General features: G+C 42.7%; 1 protein-coding gene across 4 annotated transcripts in view; it reads left to right on the top strand.

Annotated features, from left to right (window-relative positions):
• The first annotated feature begins 862 nt into the window (after positions 1 to 862).
• thsd7ba (thrombospondin, type I, domain containing 7Ba) overlaps positions 863 to 22,109 on the top strand; it is a 681,502-nt gene continuing 660,255 nt past the window's right edge. For 3 of the 4 annotated variants that reach the window (XM_078403391.1, XM_078403388.1, XM_078403390.1), the window contains exon 1: positions 8,086 to 8,217. The gene's annotated coding sequence lies outside the window, so the exon portion shown is untranslated. Of the gene's footprint in view, positions 951 to 8,085; positions 8,218 to 22,109 lie in introns of those variants that run through there. The other variant, XM_078403389.1, reaches the window with a different exon arrangement.

Genomic DNA, 22,109 nt, shown 5'->3' with positions numbered 1-22,109 from the left:
CGTACTCTAGCACTATCCTGCACACACTCGGAATAATTTACAATTTTTACCGAAGCCAAATTAACCTACAAATCTGTACATCTTTGGAGAGTGGAGGGAAACCGGAGCACCCCGAGAAAACACAGCGAGAATGTACAAACTCCATACAGACAGCACCCGTAGTCAGGATCGAACCCAGGCCTCTGGCTCTGCAGGCAGCAGCTCTACCACTGTGCCGCAGTAATAATAGTCCAAAATGTATTCATGTTACTTGCAACAGTTGTATTCTTTAGACATGAGTGACGTGGAATATTAGCAGGGGGTTATCAACGAGTCCTGAATACTTGTTTTATACATGCTGGGTTGATTAATAAATAAAGGGAGTGAAAGTAAGATCCTAAACATATTGTTAAGCGAGTATTTGCCTTACTGTTCTGGGTTTTGAAATCAAAGAGTTAATTTAGCAGTTAAACAAAACAGTTGATTTCCACTAAAGAGTTAACTGCTGAAAACATAATGCAGATAAGTACGATGGGAAATAACTTTGCCAGATTTAATAATATTCCCTAATAATTGCTGCTTTTGATTATAAAAGTGTGCCTTTTATTCAGTTATATGCCTGCAAGCGTAGCCATCTCATGTGGCATGCAGCACTAATTTTAGAATCCAGAATAGCTTTTAGAAGTGTGTGGAGAAACTGCAGCTCGTAGAGAAATGAAGGGGCAGATTGGTATATTTGTCACAATTGAAAGTAATTAGTTAAGGTTTGAGGAAAGACTTTACTCCCAGGGCTTGCGTCGATCTCCAATCCAGCCAATGAGGTTGTATTGTGTAGCAGCTGTTCTTCGACTGTGCAATTCCACCTCCAGATCACAGTCCCAGCATTGTATATGAAATGGGTGGTAGTATTGTACATGCAGCTTTTACAGTGCCGGTAAGCAGTGCAAATACATATCTTGGCATTCATGCTGGTAAGTGATGTTGTTATTTCTCTGTTCTTGCATGGCTTTCTTTTGCAAAATCAATATCAAAAATGGTTGGTCACAGAGTTATTTTTTCTTAGAAAATAGATGTTCATTTAAGTATTTTTCTGAGTTCAATTGCATGTTTTAGAGGAGGACAACTAAACTGGTTCATAGTACACCATTGCCTTGGGATTACATTTTGAAATGTTAGCGCTGTAAGCAAACAAGACATTTAGATTACAGATATTTTGAATCAAAGACTTTTCATTTTTTCAGCTTCTTGTTTTTTTTTGTCATTTGTGAAACCTGAGTTCATGATTGGTTGTGCTCTGTGAAAGTAGCTTGACAAATTAAGAAGGAATTTAATTCATTGGTCATTTTAAGTGTAGTTTATAGTGAAAAATGTGTGCCTGGTTTTAGTGATTTCTTTTTTATTGGGAAACAGTTAAATTTGAAGGAATTCCTCACCAAAAGACTGCTGTAAAGGTAGCTGAATAGAAAGCTGTCTTCCGGAATACTTGTTTATTTTTACGATGCAGCAGCATTTAGTAAGTGTATTTCTTTTTTCAAAGCAGTAACATAAATCTTTTAGTGAAACACAATCTTAGTTTTTAATGTACGGCTCTATTCTGGCATGCTGAATTTACTTTTTAATAATGAAATATTGGATTACAGTAATGCAATGGTTATTGAATCTCTCGTGTCAGAACTACCCCTTTCCCGACACAATGAGTTTTATTTAGTATTTCTGTATCGGCTGTAAATACTACCACTAAGAGGCAATAGAAGACTTTCTTAATAAGATCTTTTCAACATGTCCACTACCAAAGTGATGAATTCAATGAAGCCGCTTCTGTGAACCAGAGAGATTCAATAGTATGTTTAACTGATGTTCACAGACAGGCATGCAGTGCAGGAAAACAAGCTGCACTCTCTACTTTTAGCAAACAATGTCAAATGTATTATTGATGAAATAATTCTTAATGATTTACTGGTACACATTAGTATGAGGTTCGGCAGCATCTTTTGCTCTTCAGCTGCCATCAATTGCATTACCTCTGGATCACTGAATGCATTGAGGTAGCTCAATTCTATAAAGGGGCTGTTTACAGATATTAATTATCATAATCAAATCACAAAGAGCCTGTTAACATGGAACAGCATTTTCCTTAGTTTTGGATCAAGTGCAATGGATATTACAGTATAATTAAGTATTTATTGTTTGCCCAGAAATAGTAACAGGAGTGAAGAACATCTGCTTGTCTGAGACATTTCATTTTGTCAAGACAGCTGCAAATTTATTATGGTATGTGGCAGATAGCTACTTTTTGAGATCCAGCAAAATAAATAGAAATAATCGTCACAGTAGTCTTGCCGAACATATCATAGAGATTGCTAGTCCTTTGACTTACCCAATGATATCAACATATTTGTTTATGAGGAGGGGAAAGACTTGTCTGGCTGTGAAGTGAATTTCACAGATTAGATGCTGGTGTATTTATTCAATACAATAAGTACACTTTGCATTTAACATATTGCTGTTAGGCTTCGTTAACTTTTAACAACTTAGCCTGATAATTGCCGATACACGTAAACAAAAGATGATGCCAGGTACAGTGGAAAGTGAAAATAAGATTTCCTGCCTATTATATAACTTACAGTTTTAATATTTGAAACTTGTAAGTTTAATAATATTGATAATACTGCACGCATACTTTAGTAATACATGATGATATTTTTTACTTCTATTTATTGTATGTAAGGAAGGCTCTGGGACAAAACAACTGCTAATTATGCCAGTAAACTGTAAAAAATGCAATGAGGAGCAGATGGTTACAGCAGTCACTGAGAAGAGTACTCCTTGCCATAGGCCGAATACTTTTCAACATCAATTAAATGTAGCTATCACTTAATATTAGTAGCAGTTGCTTTCCCCGGTGTAAGGTGGTGAAGAGTCTTAAATTAGGTTCAAGCGCAAAGTTCAGAAAAATTGTGTTTAAGATATTTTTCAGTAGCATATAAGGAGGCATTTAATCTCTTTTAAACTCAACTTAAAAATTGGAAATATTGGGAGGAGCAGTGGTAGCACCTAGGGCCAGGAGGCACATCAGAATATGAAGTAGTGGCGATAGAAAACCTGCGTGAAATTGGTTAAGGTTTCCATCTGATGTAAAAGTAAATTAAAATATTTCACTCCTACTTGATTTCGGGTACCAATACTAAAGATCAATTTCGTTCACCCACTCCCTGCCCCCAATACACTGGTGCAAAATTAATTCCCTGTCTTGCAAACCCAGGCTCAGTAATGAATTGTGCTGAGTGTTTCAGTTTTCCTTGTAGTTTCATGTCCTTTAAAACTTTATTCTAGCGGGAGCATTAGAGCCAGTGTCAAAATGCAGGCACTCAGTCATTTGTTATTTTTCTTATAATCTGTTAACTCAAAGGTAGCTGTACATCAACTTTCTGAACAATGCTTGGCACCAATAATTTTTACTGCGTCATGTGTATCAATCCACCTCACTGCTTTTGGATTACATTTATCAGCACCATACCTATTATAATACATATTCTTAACACCGTACATACTCTGTGTGTAAGAAGGAACTGCAGATGCTAGTTTACACCGAAGATAGACACAAAATGCTGGTGGAACTCAGCGGGACAGGCAGCATCTTTGGAGAGAAGGAATAGGTGAAGTTTTGGGTCAAGACCCTTCTTCAGACAGTCTGAAGTCCGAAGAAGAATCTCGACCCGAAACGTCACCCATTCCTTCTCTCCAGAGATGCTGCCTGTCCCACCGTACATACTCTGTTTTCTCAGCTTTGTCTATCATGAACCGTGATGACTGAAACATTTAAAAATGTTGTCGCTGTTTTGTAAAACAATCTACATGAAAGTAATAATGCTTACGTTTTAAGATAGTTATGAATAAGGATACGTCAGGATCTTGGGGAAAAGTACTAAATTGGGGTAAAGCAAATGACAACATTATTAGGCAGGAGCTAGGAAGAGTAAATTGAGAGTAGCTGTTATTGCGTAAGTCCACATTGGACATGTGGGAGTCATTTAAAGACCAGCTGATCAGAGTTCAGGACTGGCAGGTTCAGGTAAAGAGAAGGATAAGGATGGCCAGGTAAAGGAATCTTGAATGACCAGAGAGATTCTAAATTTGGTTAAAAAGGAAAAGGAAGTACATGTAATGTTTAGGATGATGAAATCAGCCAGGGCCTTTGAAGAATATGAATCCAGCAGAAAAACCTTAACTAGGCAATTAGAACCTAAAAGGGGCATGAAATGTTGTTAACAAGGCAGATTAAAGAAGCTCCTGAGGCTTTTATTTCTTTTTTTTTCATATTTTATTATATTTCAGATACAGCGCGGAAACAGGCCTTTTCGGCCCACCAAGTCCGCACCGCCCAGTGATCCCCGCACATTAACACTATCCTACACACACTAGGGACAATTTTTTAAAAACATTTACCCAGTCAAATTAACCTACATACCTGTACGTCTTTGGAGTGTGGGAGGAAACCGAAGATCTCGGAGAAAACCCACGCAGATCACGGGGAGAACGTACAAACTCCTTACAGTACAGCACCCGTCAGGATCGAACCTGAGTCTCCGGCGCTGCATTCGCTGTAAAGCAGCAACTCTACCGTTGTGCCACCGTGCCGAAAAACAGAGGGGAGCTAGGGAAAGGTCAGACCACTCAATGATAAATGAGAGAATTTATGGATGGAGTCTGCCCCGATGTAGATGAGGTATTAAATGAGTTCCCTGCATCTGTATTCACCAAGGGGAAGGCCAAGGAGGATAGTGAGATATATTAAAATGCAGGGGCAGTTTGGGATGATGAAGGAGGTGGCGTTGGGTTTTCTTTAAAACATTATGGTGGATAAAACCCAGGGTGGATAAATCCCAGATTATTGAGAGAGGCAAGAGAGGAGATTGTAGGGACCTTTACAAAATTCTTTCCATCCTCTATAGCCACAGGCAAAGTCCCAGAGGACTGGAAAGTAGCTAATATTGTTCCTTTGTTTAAGAAGGGAAGTAGGAATAATCCAGGAAATTATAGGCCGGTGAGAAATAGTAGGAAAGCTATTGGAAAGGATTCTTTGGGATAGGATTTACTTGCATTTGGAAGCAAATGGGATAATTAGGGACAGTCAGAATGGCTTTGTTCATGGCAGGTCATGTCTTACATACTTGATTTTTTGAGTTGATAAAGGTGATTAAGCAGGGTAGGGCCGTGGATGTCATCTACACTAATTATAGTCGGCCATTTGATGAAGTCCCTTATGTTAGGCTGATCTTGAAGATTAACGTGCATGGGATCAGTGGTTACTTAGTAGTTTGGATTTGGAGCTGGATTTCCCATAGAAGATAGAGAATGATGGTGGAATTAGAAACATAGAAACATAGAACATAGGTGCAGGAGGAGGCCATTCGGCCCTTCGAGCCAGCACTGCCATTCATTGTGATCATGGCTGATCATCCACAATCAGTAACCTGTGCCCAACTTCTCACCATATCCCTTGATTCCACTAGCCACCAGAGCTCCATCTAACTCTCTCTTAAATTCATCCAGTGATTTGGCCTCCACTGCTCTCTGTGGCAGAGAATTCCACAGATTCACAACTCTTTGGCAGAAAAAGCTTTCCTTCATCTCAGTCCTAAATGGCCTACCCCTTATTCTAAGACTGTGGCCCCTGGTTCTGGACTCCACGAACATTGGGAACATTTTTCCTGCATCTAGCTTGTCCAGTCCTTTTATAATTTTATATGTCTCTATAAGATCCCCTCTCATCCTTCTAAACTCCAGTAAATACAAGCCTAGTCTTTTCAATCTTTCCTCGTATGACAGTCAAGCCATCCTAGAGATCAAACTCGTGAACCTACGCTGCACTGCCTCAATTACAAGGATGTCCTTCCTCAAATTAGGAGACCCAAACTGTACACAATACTCCAGATGTGGTCTCACTAGGGCCCTATACAACTGCAGAAGAACCTCTTTACTCCTATACTCAAATTGTATTATTCTGGCTGGAGGCTTGTGACCAGTAGAGTTCCACAGAGATCTGTACTGGGACTCTGTTGTTTGTGGTATATGTAAATGACTTGGATGTAAATGGGTTAGTTAGTAGATAATGCTAAAATTGCTGGAGTTGTAGACAGTGAGGAAGGTTGTCAAAGGAAATGGTGGGATTTATATCAGTTACATTTATGACCTGAGACATGGCAGATGGAGTTTAATCCAAGCAAATATGAGGCGTTGCACTTTGGAAGGCTGAGTGTAAAGGAAAACTGTACAATAAATGGCAAGACCCTTAGCAGCAATGGTGTCCAGAGGGATTGTGGAGTCGCAGCCCATAGCTCCCTGAAAGTGGCATCAGCAGTAGATAAACTGGTAAAGAAGGCGTATGGTATGCTTGTCTTCATTGGTCGGGGTATTGAGTATAAGCGTCAGTAAGTCATGATGCAATTTTATAGACCTTTGGTTCGGCCACATTTAGAGTATTATGTGGCGTTCTGGTTGTTTCATTACATGAAGAATGTGGATGGTCTGGAGAGGATGCAGCAGAGGTTCACCAGAATGCTGCCCAATTAGAGGGCATTAGCTAAAAGGAGTGGTTGGACAAACTCTGATTGTTTTCTCTGGAATGATGGAGATCGAGGTTAGACCCGATAGACGTATATAAAATTATGAGAAGCACAGATAGGATACACAGTCAAAACCTTATTCTCAGGATGGAAATGTCAAAGACTGGAAGACATAGCTTTACAGTGAGAGGAGCAACATTTAAAAGAGATATTTGGAGCAATTTTGTTTTACACTAATTGTGATAGTTGCCAGGATAGTGGTTGAAGCAGATACTCTAGTAGTGTTTACGAGGCTTTTAGATAGGCAAATTCCTTCCATATTCCGGCGAATGGAAGGAATTTGATCATGTGCAGGCACAGGAGATTAACTTGCCACTTTGTTCAGCACAGACATTGTGGGACGAAGGGCCTGATCCTGTGCTGTTATCAGGCAAATGAATTATCCGACCACAACCAGAGAGCAGTTCTGAACTACTATCTACCTCTGATGTCCCTCGGGCTATCCTTGACTGGACTTTGCTGGCTATACCTTGTACTAAACATTATTCCCTTATCATGTATCTAAACACTGTAAATGGATTGATTGCAATCATGTTTTGTCTTTCTGCTGACTGGTTAGCACGCAACAATAAGCTTTTCACTGTACCTCGATACACATGACAATAAACTAAACTGAATTGAACGGCTGTACTGTTCTGTGTGCTTACAATTCAATGCAAATCCTGCTATTGAACACTTATAGTAATGAGTGACACACATTGATAACAATTTTGATTGAACCCAGTGTTGAAGGGGTCTTTAATCTGCAGGGTATATTTTCTTAGAGTATTTTGGCTGATTCAAAGCATCACAGACAATATAATTATATTGTGAGTTAATGCACATGTTCTGTTCTCTCCAGGAGAAACTGATTGTTAATAAATTGTCGCCTTCCTCTTTATTCATGGGTATTTTCTTAAAAGATTGAGAAGGTGATGAGTTTGGAAACGGCTGCCTACGATCATGGTTTGGTCCTCGAGATGCATATAAACTCCTCTGCACTGCAACTGATTTCCTGCCTATTGAATTATGCAGTCGGAGCTGGTCAAATAGCAGCGTTGCCTTGACATTGTTATCTATTAGGAATGTACTGTCTAAAGGCAGCTCCTCAGCTGTTCCAGAAAGGGAAAAGAAATGCTAAATGGTTCCAAACTAATCACTTAATTTGTATTATTTTACACACACAGTTTCTGTACAATGTTATCTGCAATCTTTCAGTCTTTTGAAAATCTCATTGACAATAAATGCAGCTTTAAGAACCGTGGAAATAAAAGCGACCTGAAGGGAAGCAAGCAGTTTAGTATTCACAGATTATCCAGATTCACCATGCCAGCATGTTGACAGAGTAAATACAGGTTTAATGATATTCAGGTCAGAACAGAATAGTGAAATGCAGACACCAATTAGAGACCGGGCTAATAAAATGTAAAACCACTGTGGGAAGCACTCATGATTTTGAGAGCACCATGAAGCTGAATTGCTCACTTTTATTTGCAGTTTCTGTTCTTTGTTTGCTTGAGAACTAATGGGATTTAAGATGGTATTTTATGTCTTCTGATTATCTGCTGCACCAGCAGCGTTTAATTCATCATTCAAAGAAAACAGAAGAGTAAAGATTGTCATGAATGCATTTGTAAGTACTGTATGTTGCTATTGCTGCTATCTGTTTTTTGAACATGAGTTTTATTGAGTTTCTTTCCATCCTCCCACCCCTCTACAAACTATTGAGAGGTTTGCTTCTCAAAAAGCAATGACTTCTCCCTCTCACGACCTGTCTACCTCTCTCTTTCTCTGCTATCATAACACTTGAGGCATATTATAATGTAATTTCCATGAAACTCTGGGGATAAGTATGTGGCTCATTAAACCATTTTCTTCAGAATAATATATTATGGCTGCCTTAAATAAGTTTCAGACTCATAATTATTGCTTATTAAGTGTAATGGCTAAACACAAAGTGCGTCTGAATGAACTAATTCCTTTAAGTCGTGGTCTAGTCTGTAAACTGAGGAGATGTCGATTCCTTTGGGGGTGAGGACGATGGGCTGAATCAATTTTATCCTTCCTGTGGGTTGTCATTACTGAATTATTGCGAGTTGGATGCAGCAGATGTTCTGTAAGATTCTACTGTTGATTGAACTGTAATAGCCACGACAGCAGGGAAGGTCGGCATGACAGGGATCAATGGATGGACCCGATGAAATATGTGCAGTTACTTGATACCTGTTATGCTGTATGATTTATGTAACGTTGCAGGAATAAATTTTTAATTTTCCTTTGCACTTCAGTAAAGTGTAACCCAACACTTCTGCACCCAACCTCTTCCATTTTCATGATCTGTAAAATGTACATTTTATCAAGTGTGTTTTCGACCCTGTCAAAGCAACTTGTTTAATTAGACTGTGGTTCTGGTTCATTTTGCACTGTGGCAGGTCAGTTTACATCAAACGTGCATTGGTCGCCTGTCAACAGGTTTATAGATGGTCTGAAAGCAGATTTTATAATATTATTCTCATTATTTTTCGTCAATGAGAATTTTAGCCCTTACGCATTCCAAATTTACTTACCCACAATCAAATTGCACAAATAAAATTATAGTACCAAATGATGCTGGCTGTGGGCAAAGGGAACATTCGTGTTCAGCAGTTTCACACTGAAGCAACTCCGAGATTTGCATGGACATGTTTGCAATCCACAACTCAGTGCCGGATTTGTCACTCTGCCCTGCCATTGCACTCAATGTGGCACCTACAGTGGAATCTCGTCTCACTGCTATTTCCCAACAGTATCCTAATAATCTGCCAATCACTTGGGAATGAGATTTCTCTGTCTGAGGAGGTACAAAGGCATATAATTAAGTATTTTAATATTTTACATGATTGTTAGCGATTTTGTGGTTTTAACAAAATTTAAAATTATATCCAGCAATTTCAAAATTGGTTAACATATCTCTGAATGTCAAGATTGTGTACGTTTTCCCCCTTTGACCTTGGTCAAAGTTTGGCCCCCTGTTTTGCCGTTGACCGAACGTTGTTGGGTGTGTTCCAAGAGATGGTATCTGAGGCCAATCATCCCTAGGCCATGTCACACATCAGAGGCCCAGACCAGCTTTATAGGGTTAATGCCTGTCTGAGGGAACAGGTAATAGCAGGGTCCACCACCATTTGGAACTTTAATTTCTTTGCTGATCCCTTAATTTCCACTTCTGGCATTTTCCATTAACTTATTTACCTTGATTTGCATTGAGCTTTTGAATTCAAGTCATTGGTATAAATCAGTTCCAATATCTACTCTGTAAACACCATAATAACAAAACACCATAATAACAAAATATTAAAAAAAACAATAGGGGAAAAGTAAAATAATTTAATAAAACAATGGCCCCCAAGTCTATGTAGTTCAAAGCATGGTTGGAGGTTGTAGTGTTTCATAGCCTGATGGTTGTTGGGAAGAAACAGCTCCTGAACCTGAACGACAGTTTTCTCCCATTTTAATTGTCTTCATAAAGTTCCTTGAATGTGGAGCAAAGAAATATGTTTACCTACCCGTGATAATAAAACACCTAAATATTCTAGTTGTTAACTACTCAGGGAAGCTACACATGAGAGTATCCTTCATAATTTGATCTAAATAAATTCAGAATTGCTCTTTGAAAGTTCTTAACACTGTGCACTTTGCCAGTTGTAAAATATTAGAATGTTTATGGTTTCTAAAGGCTGTGAGAAATTACCTGAATGAGTAAGTAAAAATGATAAACAGGTATGATATGTCTTGGTATTAATTATGAAAAGATTTTGTAAGGAGCTTCCCATTTTCCAACCTTCTCTGCATTGTCACACCTAAGAATTTGTTCTCCACTTCAATTGATTACAGCTTAGTTTATCTAGAGGACTTTCACAGTTGATAGATATCAATATTTTCATCAATGAACTCGACTTCCCATTCAAGTCCTGGCCGCACCATCTGGCTGAGTTGCTCCAGCACTTTGTATTTTACTCAAGAATCCAGCATCTGCAGTTCCTCGTTCTCTTTTCCATCAAGATTACTCTGCTTGGTCCCCCATCCCACATTCAACAGAAATAGCAACGTCAGAGATGATCCACTGGAATTTGTTATATCTAAAACTAAAGAGTTGATAATTTCAAATATAATTTGTCGGTTCTCAAAAATAAAGAAAAGCAGCAATAAAGATCAGTAACACTGGAGCTCAAAAATTTCAGTGTTCAAAAATTTCAGGGGGCAATTTTCAATGAAAAAAAAATCCAGAAGTTCTCTGGATCAGCTGAGATCAGCAGTTAAGCTTGAATATTTCTAAAATGAATAATGATTACTGCAGCTGAAAATGACTTTTCAGAATAATTCTTTCGCGCTGAGCTTAGGCCATCTTGCTTCTGAGTGCCTGTGGGAGTGAGAGTCCACTGAGAGATGTTTGTAATCTTTGGTGTTCAACCAATTTACTTTAGTTATTTGTTTAATGCCTTCCATCGCAGTGAGGAATGTGGGGAATCCACTGTGGTGGATGTTTATGTTGACTTTTATGTAGTTGTGTATCCTGTTGCTTTTTTTAGTATGGCTGTATGGTAATCAATTTTCACTGTACCTTAATTGGTACACGTGACAATAAACGAACTTTGAAACCGTTGAAATCTTTTCCCTTGTCTTCAAAGGACAAAACAATGAAGTCCATCAATGCACTCGATAGATTTCTTTGCCCCTTTGTTTTACCTCACGGTACAAAGATAACTTGCAAAAGGGCCTTTTTATCTTAAAAAAAAATTTGGATCTGACTTTCAAGAGACCAGAGGTTTTATCCGTTTCAGGGAGTTGCATAATAATAATAATAATAATACATTTTATTTATATAGCGCTTTTCATATACTCAAAGATGCTTTACAGAGATTTTGAGAACATAGGGAAATTAATAAATAGATAAATAGATAAATAAGTAAATAAATAAATGAACAGGTGAGACTTCAGCGATGTTTTGAATGTGGTGAGTGTGGGGGAGTCTCTAACGGTTTGGGGTAGTGAGTTCCATAGGGTGGGAGCAGCGATGGAGAAAGCCCTGTCCCCCCAGGATCTGAGTTTAGTCCGGATGTGGGGGGATAGGAGATTGGCAGCGGCAGAGCGGAGGGTGCAGGTGGGAGTGTGCCTGTGGAGGAGGTCGGTCAGGTAGGATGGGGCCAGGTTATGGAGGGCTTTGTAGGTTATGAGGAGGATTTTGTACTGGATTCTCTGGGGGATGGGGAGCCAGTGGAGTTTATAAAGGACGGGGGTGATATGGTCACGGATCGAGGTGTGTGTGAGTAGACGGGCAGCGGAGTTTTGAATGTATTGAAGTTTATTGATGATTTTTGAGGGTGTTGCAGTAGTCCAGACGGGAGGTGATGAAGGCGTGGATGAGGGTTTCTGCAGCTGTGGAGGAGAGGGATGGACGGAGACGGGCAATGTTTTTGAGGTGGAAGAAGGCTGTCTTTGTGATGTGTTTGATGTGTTTGTCGAAGGAGAGGGTTTGATCAAGGATGATTCCAAGATTCCGGATGTGAGGTGAGGTGGATACTGGGAGACCATCAATGTTGAGGATGAAGTTTTGGGTGGATTTGGTGAGCATTTTTGGACCAATGATGATGATTTCAGATTTGTTGCAATTGAGTTTGAGGAAGTTTGATTGAAGCCAAGATTTTATTTCAGTAATGCAGTTTGTCAGTGTAGAGTGTGTGGTGGAGGAGATTGACTTGGTGGAGATGAGGAGCATAGGCCAGTGAACAGGCAGTTTATATTTACATGTGTCAGACCAGTAAAGTTTAGTTGGTCCATCTCTGCAGGAGAGGTGCAACTGTAAACTGACTGGAAAATGTGTAGGCAAGAACTGCAGATGCTGGTTTAAATCGAAGGTGGACAAAAAATGCTGCAGTAACAGCAGGACAGGCAGCATCTCTGGAGAGAAGGAATGGGTAACATTTTGGGTCGAGACCCTTCTTCAGACTGGAATAAACTGACTGGAATAAACTGGTATCCTTGTATTTGGATTACATCTTCCGAATTATTTTTCTAAATAGACTATCTAGTTATGAACAAAGCATGAAGTTGATTCCTTAAAGAGCTATATAAAAATGAAGGTTGACTTAGTCATTCAGTGGCTTTGGTGTTGTCTATAACATAGATATAAATAGCAACTTTGACTCTGACTCATTTTCCATGACAGAAATTGAGGTGGAATATCAATTCAGATCAGTTTAGTTTATTGTCACGTGTACTGAGGTACAGTGAAAACTTTTGTTGATTTTGTCGCGTGCTAATCAGCCAGCGGAAAGACAATACATGATTGCAATTGAGCCATTCACAGTGTATGGATACATGATAAGGGGATAACGTTAAGTGCAAGGTAAAGCCAGTAAAGTCGGATCAAAGATAGTCCAGGGTCCCCAATGAGGGAGATAGCAGTTCAGGGCTACTCTATGGTTGCGGTAGGATAGTTTAGGTGCCTGATAACAGCTGGGTAGAAACTGTCCCTGAAACTGAAATTGTGCATTTTCACACTTCTATACCTTTGGCCCGATGGGAGCCCGATATGCTATTTACAAAGCTGTTGATCTATACATTTATCTTTAGCTTTTAGTTTAATTTCAAAATACAGTGCAGAGACAGGCCTTTTGGTCTATCGAGTCCTCACCAACTAGCGATCCCCATACACTAGCACTATCTTGCACACTAGGGGCAGTAAACAATTTTTACCGAAGCTAATTAACATACAAACCTGAACGTCTTTGAAATTTGTGATTTTTTTTGTCCACTAAAGAAACGGCAGGCAAGTTGGTACAATGTGTTTCCTGCAGGATGTGGAAAGTTAGTGCCACCGCTGATGCTTCTGACAACTACACCTGCAGAAATTGTGTCCAGGTGCAGCTCCTGAATGAATGTGTTGGGGAACTGGAGCAGCAGCTGGATGACCTCAGGGTTGAGTGGTACCAAGATTGAGTGGTAGCCAGGGCTGTGTTTCCAACCCTGGGCCAAGAGTGACGTCAGGCAGAGTCACAGTGGTGGGAAACTCCATCATCAGAGGTGTGGACAGGAGATTCTACGGCAGCAGAGGAGACTCCAGGATGGTGTGTTGTCTCCTTGGTGCCAGGGTCCAGGACGTCTCGGAGCGGCTGCACGGCATCCTAAAGAGTGAGGGGGGGGGGGCAGCTGGAGGTTGTTGTACATGTTGACACATGTGATATAGGTAGGAAGATGAAGGAGTTTTTGCAACACGAATTTACGGAATTGGGGAGAAGATTGAAAAACAGGACCTGCAGGGTAGTGATCTCAGGATTGCTTCTAGTACCTCGTGCCAGTGAAGGTAAGAATAGACAGATAAGGAAAATGAATGTGTGGCTGAGGATTTGGTGCAGGGAGCAAGGATTCAGATTTCTGGATCATTGGGATCTCTTCTGGGGCAGGGGTGACCTGTATAAAAGGGACGGGTTGCACCTAAACTGGAGGGGGTCCAACATCCTAGTGGGAAGGTTTGCTAATGCAATACGGGAAGGTTTAAACTAGTTTGGCAGGGGGGTGGGATCTCGTGCAGGACAGAGGCACGTGAGAGGATAAAAGTGGGTATGGAGGGTGGTGTGGGAAAGGTTAGTGGACAGAATAGGCACGTGAAAGGCAGAGAGCGAGGATGGAGGGTTGGTTTAAACTGCACGTATTTTAATGCAAGGGGCCTGACGGGTAAGGCAGATGAGCTTAGGGCTTAGCTCGACTGGAACGTTGTAGCCATGACTGAAACCTGGCAGCTCAATGTTCCAGGGGACAGGAGCTTTAGGAGAGACAGGGGTGAGGGAAAAAGAGGAGAGGGGGTTGCATTGTTGGTTAAGGAGGATATCACGGCTGTGTTCAGAGGTGACATTACGGATGGTTCGTCTAGTGAGGCTATATGGGTGGAGCTGAGGAACAAGAAAGGGAAGATGAATTGAATTTATTTGTCATTCAAAACAAGTTTGAATGAAATGTAGTTACCATGCAGTCACAACACTACAAAAGCAACAAAAACACACAACTACATAATTCAACACAAACATCCATCACAGTGACTCTCCTCCAGGCACCTCCACACTGTGATGGAAGGTAAAAAAGAAAGTCTGATCTCCTTCTTGCTTCTTCACCCGCGGTCGGGCAGTCAAAACTGTTGCATCGAGGCTCCCGACTCTGAAGCCCCCACCGGGCGATGGAAGGACCCGCGGCCGATTTTAAGCCGTGCTGGACGATGAAATGTCCTGCAAATGGTGCGTCGAGGCAATCGAGGCTCCCGACCCTGAAGTCCCCGCCAGGTGATGGGATCCCGTGGCTGATTCCAAGACTCACTGGACGACGAAAAGTCCAGCGAATGGGCCGACCCGAGGCCCACGATTCTGGGTGGATGAAGACGCTGCAGCTGGAGCCCCCGCAACTCGGTCGTCAACCAGGGACCCGTGAGCTCCCGACACCACAGTCCACAGGGCCCACGGCCGAAGCCTCTGAAGCCAGCCAGCTCCGCGATGGTAAGTAAGTCCAGAACAAGGGGCCACAGTTTAAGAATAAGGGGTAGGCCATTTAGAACGGAGATGAGGAAGAGCTTTTTCAGTCAGAGAGTGGTGAAGGTGTGGAATTCTCTGCCTCAGAATGCAGTGGAGGCCAGTTCGTTGGATGCTTTCAAGAAAGAGCTGGATAGAGCTCTTAAAGATAGCGGAGTGAGGGGGTATGGGGAGAAGGCAGGAACGGGGTACTGATTGAGAGTGATCAGCCATGATCGCATTGAATGGCGGTGCTGGCTCGAAGGGCTGAATGACCTACTCCTGCACCTATTGTCTATTGTCTATTGTCTATTGTCTAAGTCTGGAGGCCGCCAGCTCCCTGTTGCTAGGCCGCAGCACGAACGGAGATGCGACCCAGAAAAAAGGTCATATCTCCGTTGAAGAAGGAGATTTAAAAAAAGGTTTCCCCCACCTTCACCTCCCCCCCCCCCCCCCCACCCGCCACATAATACACAACTAAAAGTAGACTATAACATATATCTAACATTAAAAGCAAGACAAGAAGGAAAAGACAAATGGACCGCAGGCCAGGGCAGCGCCGTCACATAGTTGTTGGGGGGTGTACTACAGAACCCCGAATAGTCAATGGGAATTAGAAGAACAAATGTGCCGGGAGATTGCAGACAGCTGCAGGTCAAATAAGGTTGTTGTGGTTAGGGATTTTAACTTTCCTAATATAGACTGGGAAAATCATAGTGTGAAGGGTTTAGATGGGATGCAATTCCTCAAAAGTGTTCAGGAGAGTTTTCTTAAGCACTATGGCCTCCACACGTGTGAAGGCAACGCTGGATCTAGTATTGGGAAATTAGGAAGGGCAAGTTAATGAAGTGTGTGTGGAGGAGTCTTTTGGGACCAGTGGCCACAGTTCGATCAGCTTAAGATAATTATAGATAGGGACAGGCAGGGTCCATGTATTAAAATGCTCAACTGGGGTAAGGCCAACTTTGAGGGTATGAGAGAAGGTCTCGCTCAAGTTGACTGGAGCAGGTTATTTGAGGGGAAAGGAACATCAGGCAAGTGGGATGTTTTTAAAAGTGTTCTGAAGAAAGCTCAGGATGTGTAGGTCGCTGTTAGAGTGAAGGGCAAAGCAGGCAAACGTAAGGAAGCTTGGTTGACGAGGGAAATTGAGACATTTGTCAAAAAACAAGAAGAATGCATGAGGCAGGTATAGGCAGCTGGGATCAAGTACGTCCCTGGAGGAGTTTCGGGAACTAAGGAGTAAACTAAAAAAGTAAATCAGAAGGGCAAATAGGGGCCAGGAAATAGCTCTGGCGGGTAGCATTAAGGACAATCCCAAAAGATTTTATAAATACATAAGGGGGAAAAGGGTAACTAGAGAGAGAGTGGGACCTGTCAGGAATAAAAGCGGTCACCTCTGTGTGGAGCCACAATGAGTATTTCTAAATGAGCATTTCTCCTCTGTATTTACTGACAGAAAGACAGTAGGACGGAGGAAATTGGAGCAGTCACTGGAAATGTCTTGAGAGCAGTCAGGGTTACCGTCGAAGAAGTACCGAAGGTACTGTCATGTTTGAAGGCAGACAAATCTCCAGGCCTGATCAGATATATCTGAGGACATTGCAGGAAACTAGAGAGGAAATTGCGGGAGCCCTGGTTGAAATTTACGAGTCGTCCTTAAATACAGTAGAGGTGCCGGAAGACTGGAGGGTGGCAAATGTTGTGCCTCTTTTCAAGAAAGTCTGCAGGGAAAATGCTGGGAACTATAGGCCTGTGAGCTTAACATCTGTAGTTGGTAAGTTACTAGAGAGTATTCTGAGGGATAGGTTATACAGGCATTTGGATGGGCAAGGGCTGATTAGGGCAAGTCAGCATGGTTTTGTATGTGGGAGGCCGTGTCTCACAAATCTGATTGATTTTTTTGAAGACATGACTGAAAAGGTTGGTGAGGGCAGATCTGTAGATGTTGTGTACATGGATTTCAGTAAGGCATTCGGCAAGTTTCAGCATGGTAGGCTGCTCTGGAAGGTTAGATCGCAAGGGGTTCAAGGAGAGATAGCCGAATGGATAGCAAATTAGCTCCATGGAAGGAAGCAGAGGGTGATGGTGGAAGTTGCTGGGCCCATTACTGTTTGTCATCTACATCAATGATTTGGATGAGAACATACAGGGCAAGATTAGCAAGTTTGCTGATGATACAAAAGTTAGTGGTTTTGCAGACAGAAAAGATGGTTGTGAACGAATGCAACAGCATCTGGATCGATTGGCCAGGTGGGCGGAGGAATGGTTGATGGAATTTAATACAGAGAAGTGTGTGGTGTTGCATTTTGGGACATCTAACAAGGGCAGGACCTACACAGTAAATGGTAGGGCTCTGGGTAATGTTGTAGAGCAGAGGGATCTAGGTCAGGGGTGTCAAACTCATTTTAGGTCACGGGCCAGAAAGGGCAAAATGCGACTTCATGCGGGCCGGATCAGTTGTGCACGCGCAAACAATTTTGTTGCCTTCGGTTTTTCAACCTGCTCTCATGTGTCTCAGTCTCTGCTATAACTACAAAGTGTTTCACTTTACGAATTTTGGTTCTTATGAAGAAGATTGCCGAGCAAGCACTTTTATGATTGGTATCTAGGCCCTAGATAGAGTGGATGTGAAAATAATGTTTCCAGTAACAGGAGAGTCTACGAGCAGAGGCCACAGCATCAGAATAATAGGTCATACATTCAAAATGGAGATGAGGAGGAATAGGTGGTGAATCTGTGGAATTTATTGCTGCAGACAGCGGTGGAGGCCAAGACATTGGGTATTTTTGTGGCAGGGTTTGATAGGTCTTGATTAGGTTACAGGGAGAAAGAAGACAATAGAATGCGGTTGAGAGAGAAAATAGATCAGTCATGGTTGAATGGCAAAGTAGACGATGGGCTAAATGGCTTAACTCTGTTCCCCTGTATTATAGTCTTCCTACAGTGTTTATGTTTTGCCCACAATGGGCTGGCTGGGTGGTGAACAGCCAAACAGCAGCTACCTGGCATGGTGAAAGATGGTCTGTCCATCATCTCACCTGAAAGCCCCACTCCCTATCCTTCTCCTTATGTCTTTCTTTCTTCCTTCACATCCTCTTCCCTCACCTCTCATGTCCTTCTCTACCCTCACCTTTTTCCTCACCTGCCCTCTCCCTTTCCTCAGCCTATTCCTTCGCTCATCCCCACCTCCTTCCTTCCAACTACTCCCCCACTCCCCTCCCTTACTTCATCCTCTCTCTTTCCTTACCTCATCCCCAAATCCCCTCCCTTCCCTCATCCCGAAACCATTCCTTCTCTCATCCGCTCCCTTCCTCACCCCCTCCCTCCCAACTTCCTTTCTTTACCACCGACTCCCCCACTCCCCTCCCTCGACACCTTCTCGTCCCTTCCTCATCCCTAAAACCCTCCCTTCCCTCATCTGCTCCCCCTCCTTTACTACCACCATCTCCCTTCTCTTCTCTATTCCCGCATAACTACCAGCACGTCTTCACATCCCACCTAACCTTAACCCAGAGCCCCCATCCTGGAGAGCAGCTCAGATTTTGGATCGCTGGCTGTGGCCCCATTCACAGTGCGGTGACTTCCCACCAGCCTCTATCTACGCACTCACCTGGGTCTCAGGAACATGGTGGCAGTCTCTGTGGCGACAGCCCAGGCACTTCCCGGTGTCCATAAAAACGCTGAGACTCCCCACCTTCCCCAGCACTGGCCCCTTCCCGCCCGCTTCACCGCATGGCCAGATATGGGCATAGCTTCCACTCACCCCCGGGAGCTGGGGTGTAGGGAGGTGACAAATCATCCCGCGGGCCGGATTGGACCCCTTCGCGGGCCGGATGCGGCCCCTGGGCCGGTAGTTTGACAGCCCTGATCTTGCAGTACAGGTGCATGGTTCCTTGAAGGTCGAGTCGCAGGCAGAAAAGGTGGTCAAAAAGGCTTTTGGCATTTTGGCCTTCATCAGTCAGAGTATTGAGTATAGAAGTTGGGAGGCCATGTTGCAGTTCTATAAGACGTCGGTGAGACCGCATTTAGAATATTATGTTCAGTTCTGGGCACCATGTTATAGGAGAGATATTGTCAAGCTTGAAAGGGTTTAGAAAAAAATTACGAAGGTGTTGCCAGGACTAGAGGGTGTTAGCTATAGGGAGAGGTTGAGTAGCCTGGGTCTCTATTTCATGGAGCACAGGAGGATGAGGAGATCTCAGAGAGGTGTACAAAATCATGAGAGGAATAGATCGTGTAGATGCACAGAGTCTTTGAGGACCAGACGATATGGGTTCAAGGTGAAGGGGAAAAGATTAAATAGGAATCCGAGGGGTAACTTTTTCACACAAAGGGTGGTGGGTGTACGGAACAAGCTGCCAGAGGACGTAGTTGAGGCTGGGACTATCCCACTATTAAGAAACAGTTAGACAGGTACATGGATAGGACAGGTTTGGAGGGATTTCGACCAAGCGCAGGCAAGTGGCACTAGGGCAGCTGGGACATTGTCGTCCAGTGTGGGCGAGTTGGGACGAAGGGCCTGCTTCCACACTGTATCACTCTATGACTCTATGAGTGTGGGAGGGAAACCAGAGCACCCGGGGAAAACCCACATGGTCATGAAGAGAATGTACACACACTGTATAGACAGCACCCCTAGTCAGGATTGAACTCGGTTCCCTGGCACTGTAAGGCAGAAACTCTACTGCCTGCCCCAAATATCTTGATATTGTTGATCTCAACAAAGATTTCGTAAGCCCCATGTCGTTTTCAGCTGGAACAGGTGGAAATGGGGCGCAGTGAGTAGCTCTAAGGAAATCCTTTCTGCATTCACTCCCATCGCGACATGTAAAATGTAATTTGCATAAAATTACTACTTATAATATCTTCTTACATTCTTACTAGTATTTTTGTTTCTGTGTAATTCTTAAGCAATAGATATTTTCTTTCATTTGCATCCTGTATTGGCATTTCACACTGATATTCTTGCCTTCTGAAAGCACTGTCTGTTCTGCACTATCATGTCATTCTTTATGTCTTTTGTGCTTGCCAGGGACCTGCCAACACAAGTGTGCTTATATTTCTGCATTATTATCATCAGTCACAGTCCTTTCCCACACCTGGCTATGAACCATTTTTCTCTAAAATCACTTGCAAAACAATTGGATGATCAAATTCTCCAACCGTTATGTTTGCTAAGGTGCTGCTTAAGGATTTTTAAAGGCTCATTACAGCTGCTAATGATATCGAATCCTCTCCATCTAAATGAGAGAATTGCATGGGAAATATTGGAGGGAAACGTTGGCACTTCTGCAGTAGTTCTGAACTGGTTGGAAATGATCTGCTGGTGAGTGGAATGTTAAGTTTCAATAGTTCCCCAGCGTAAGTGCTGTGGAATCTGCTTCATGAGCTTGTGCCAGTCCAGACCTGGTGCAGTGAAGATTTTTATTGTAATGATTACAAAGGATAAAGAGTTAGAGGGATTATGGTAAGCACTTGCATTTGTAGATTTTAATTTGTTTTCATGTTTTAACTGATTTTGGTTATAGATGCCTATGTATTTAATAGTTCAGTTTTAAAAGTCTTTAAAATCTCTGTTTGTTACAAATACTTTTTTTTAACTACCACAACAGTGGAAAATGGGATATTTCCAGAGCTGTCACAGTGGTGCAGCGATAGAGCTGCTGCCTCACAGTGCCGGAGACCTGGGTTCGATCCTGACGTCTGGTGCTACCTGGGTGGAGTTTAGATGTTCTCTATGGTCATGTGGGTTTCCTCCGGGTGCTCTGGATTCCTCCCACATCCCAAAGACATGTGGGGGTGTGGGCTAATTGTCCTCTGTAACATTACCCCTTATGTGTATGGAGTGGACAAGAAAGTAAATCACTGATCATGAATATAAAGTAACATGAAAGTTTTGCAGATGGGGATGACATAGAACCAGTGTGAAAGAGTGATCGATGGTTGGCGTGGACTCTGCCAATGGAAGGGCCTCTTTCCATACTATATCTCAAAACTGTGTTCAGTTGAATGTAATTGTAAACCATTTATCGATCCAAATTGTGTTACTCTGGAAATTATAGCTTTCTCCAGAAAATTGGGTTGGGTTGTTCTGAGAGACATTTGACACTGGGAACTCTCCGTCCAATTGATTACGTCTGAGCCAAGGGATAGAATTCCCACTTGATTAATTTACTTTATTCATCCATTTACTCACCAACCAATTATTAGAGACTAGACCAAGTGGACCTGTTGGGCCCAAACCACTCCTGCATTGTTGCAGCACCCTCTCCTCCCCCTTCCCCCTCCCCCCTCCGGTGGGGAGGAGGGCGGGGGTTGAACCCTGTCCTGTCCCGGTGCGGGGATGTTCAGTGGTAGATGACGGCAGCTCTCCCACTGTTGCTGAGCCGCTGGACTCTGGGCGGCGTGGGGAAGGCGCTGAGCCGGCCGGGGGGAGGAGGGGGTACGGGGGAGCCGAGTGGGCCAAATGCGCAGGCGCGGATGCGTTTGTTCTGTGCACACGCGGAGGTGGTGGGCACCTTACGTAAGCACCAGATCAACGGAGCCCCAACTGCGCATGCGTGGTTTTTAAAACTTTAAAATGTGAATAACTTAAAAAATATAACACCGATTTCAATGCAACTTCTTCCATGGGACCACGGGACAGCGGTGAGTAAGGTGGGACTAAAATTGTCATGCTATCGTGTACCGTTTTGGCTGTAGTTCAGGAACATGTGAACAAACGAGAGTTTTAGTATATAAGTAACATCTTTCCCTCAATGTCAGCAAGACAAAGGAGATTGTGATCGACTTAAGGAAGTGATCAGCCATGATCGCATTGAATGGCAGTGCTGGCTCGAAGGGCTGAATGGCCTACTCCTGCACCTATTGTCTATTGTCTATTGTCTATTGTATACATTAATGGCGCCGAAGTAGAGATGGTTGAAAGCTTCAAGTACTGAGGAGTAAATATCACCAGCAATTTGTCCTCGACCAGGCATATTCATGCAAT

The sequence above is a fragment of the Rhinoraja longicauda genome, chromosome 8 (genome assembly GCF_053455715.1).
Source record: "Rhinoraja longicauda isolate Sanriku21f chromosome 8, sRhiLon1.1, whole genome shotgun sequence".
In the NCBI taxonomy this organism is placed as follows: Eukaryota; Metazoa; Chordata; class Chondrichthyes; order Rajiformes; family Arhynchobatidae; genus Rhinoraja; species Rhinoraja longicauda.
Note: the sequence above shows the minus strand (reverse complement) of the source record. Positions and strands in the feature narration are given on the sequence as shown.